Here is a 3,020-nt window from a genome sequence, read left to right on the forward strand (position 1 = left end):
CTTAGTATCACATTAGTTCCAACTGCCACAGAGGTTTTAGGCTGACTTCTCATCTAGAGCAATGGTTCCCAACGTTTTTGGCACCAAGGATTTTGTGGAAGACAATTTTTCTACAATCTGGGGATGTGGCAGGGGGGATGGTTTGGGGATGATTCAAGTGCATTACATTTGTTGTGTACTTTGTTTCTTTGTTTCTATTATTATTACTGTTATTATTATTGTTCCTATTATTATTATATATGTAATATATAATGAAGTAATTATACAACTCACCGAAATATAGAATCAATGGGAGCCCTGAGCTTGTTTGCCTGGGGGTAATGGGAGACAGTGAAAGATCATCAAGCATTAGATTTTCATAAGGAACACACAACCTAGATCCCTCACATGCACAGTTCACAATAGGGTTTGCCCTCCTATGAGACTCTAATGCCACCCCTGATCTGACAGGAGATGGAGCTCAAGTGGTAATGTGAGCAATGGGGAGTGGCTATAAATACAGATGAAGCTTCAGTGGATCACCTGCCACTCACCTCCTGCTGTGCAGCCTGGTTCCTAACAGCCATGGACTGGTACTGGTCCGTGGACCTGGGGTTGGGGTGTAAATGTGTGGTTCTGAACTTTTTTTCAGCAGATAAAAACACAGATGCAATAGTTGCAAGTGCAGTGTAAAAGGCCTAGAATCCTTCTGTTGGGCCTTCCTTCCAATCCCAAACATGTTCTTCCCACCTGGGCAATGCTTGAAGCTGTTCATTTGATTACATATAAATATAAAATTCTGGATTATAAACTCTGAAATGCTTATTTTATCTCCCTTCCCAACCCCGAGGCATTTCTTTTGATTCTAATGGGCAAGAAATCAGACACCTTCCCTTTCTCTTCCCAAAAGGCATTTGTTTACATTAGGGAGATAGGGTTTCTCTTTGTCTTTCTGGAGAGGAGGGGGAGCTGTCCTGCTCCCATGTAGCCTTCAGGGTTTCAGTTTTTGAGCTTCCCTTCCCATGGTGGAAAAAAACCCCTTTGCCCATACAGGCCTGTCCCTCTATGGCAATGTGATGAGAAAGGGAAAGAACTGCAAAGCGGAATTGATTGCTTTAAGTAGTAATAATCTGCCTTTGCCTAGAAATGAATACTAAGAATATAGATATTAAAAATGTGTTACAGATATCCTAGATAATGATGCAGATGCAGATATAGATATAAAAAATAGTAATGTATATTGTGATAATACCCTTTAGTCATAGTGTGTGAACATGTGAAATGTTTGGTTATTAAACTTTCCATCATGAGTATTTGAAAGTAGAATAGTGCATAGATAATAGCTCTAAAACCATGATGGTTCTTCAAAGGACTTGATCCACATATACGAGTTTTTGCACTGGAAGCCAAAGCTACTTGGTTGGGTCTATAGAGAGAAGCCCTTACCACCCAAGATAGCCTTGACAATGGGCTTGGGAGGCTCCTCGGCAGGCAGTGGTGGTGGCCGTAGTGGGTCTTCCTGGCCCTGTCAATGTGGGCGCCAGGCCCGGGGAGGATGGCACCCTACAACCCGGTCTTACTGGGGTAGGCGTGGGAGGGAACAGGGTGGGGACCGGCCATGTCGGAGGTGACTTGGAGTCTGCTGCAGCACTGGAGCGCCCGTTTTAGGAGAGGCGCCCACTTGGACTCTTGGGGCCAACTGGTGAAGGCGATAGACGGGTATCAGATATTCACAAGACATCTACAAAAAGAGGCCCAAGCTCAACACAATAATTCTGAATTTACAGAAGAACAAAAGAAAACCATAGGCAAAATTGCAACATGCTTGGAATTGCAAAGTGCAACTTTACAGTCCACACAGTCTCAAGAAGAATTTAAACCGGAGGACCCAAAGAAGCTAGAACCAATCCTAAAGAATATTCTTACATATAATAAAGAATTCCCATTTGATGTTCAGCCTGTCCCATTAAGAAGAATTTTGGCACCTAGTGAAAAAGAGAATTTGGAATTTGAAGAAGATGAAGAAGAGGATGGTGCTGGAGCAGGGTCTCCTGATTCTTTTCCTGCTAGAGTTCCCAGTACTTTATTACCAAGGTTGCCATCGGAACCAGGAATGACATTACTCACTATCAGAATTGAGAAAATTGGTTTGAAAGATGCTGGGCAGTGAATCCATCCCTATATTACAGTTAGTGTAAAGGATCTGAATGGCATAGACTTAACTCCTGTGCAAGATACTCCTGTGGCTTCAAGAAAAGAAGATACATATATTCATTTTAATGTGGACATTGAGCTCCAGAAACATGTTGAAAAATTAATCAAAGGTGCAGCTCTCTTCTTTGAACTCAACCACTACAAGCCTAAAAAAAGGTTTACCAGCACCAAGTGTTTTGCTTTCATGGAGATGGATGAAATTAAACCTGGGTCAATTGTAATAGAACTATACAAGAAACCCACTGACTTTAAAAGAAACAAATTGCAATCATTGACCAAGAAACTACTTTATCTTCATCTACATCAAACTTTGCACAAGGAATGATCCTGACATGATGAACCTGGAACTTCTGTGAATTTTACCACTCAGTAGAAACCATCATAGCTCTGTGTAGCGTATTCATCCTTTAACAGGCGGGAAGCAAGCCATACCCAGACCAGTAGGCCGGAGGGAGTCCAGTGCAAAGCTGTACCACAGAATTCAAAGTGTAGCACATCACTGATGTATAGGACTCCTTTGGATACAGGTTTATTGTAGATTTTGAAACATGATTTTATTTTTCTATTAATTGTGCAATTAATAGTTTATTTTCTAATTTACCACTACTCCTACCCTGCTTCCTGGAGCAATACTGTTGTGGGTAGGACGTGCTCATCTTCAGACTTAATACAGCAATAAGCATGTGCTAGAGTTTACATATCTGTTCACTTTTGCTCCAATATGCTCTTTTGACTTAACTTCAAGCTTTGGGTTGATGTGGTTAAGGTTGTGTCAAACTGCTTTGAGAGGAATTGGACCAGTTCTGTTGCCTAAGAAGGTCTGTTTG

General features: G+C 41.5%; 1 pseudogene across 1 annotated transcript; it reads left to right on the plus strand.

Moving 5' to 3' along the window:
- The first annotated feature begins 1,568 nt into the window (after nucleotides 1–1,568).
- On the plus strand, nucleotides 1,569–2,786 carry LOC104678045 (annotated as a pseudogene). The gene has a single exon (XR_004053292.1). The product of XR_004053292.1 is annotated as an axin interactor, dorsalization-associated protein pseudogene (transcript).
- Nucleotides 2,787–3,020: the final 234 nt, after the last annotated feature.

Source organism: Rhinopithecus roxellana, chromosome 2 (genome assembly GCF_007565055.1).
Source record: "Rhinopithecus roxellana isolate Shanxi Qingling chromosome 2, ASM756505v1, whole genome shotgun sequence".
In the NCBI taxonomy this organism is placed as follows: Eukaryota; Metazoa; Chordata; class Mammalia; order Primates; family Cercopithecidae; genus Rhinopithecus; species Rhinopithecus roxellana.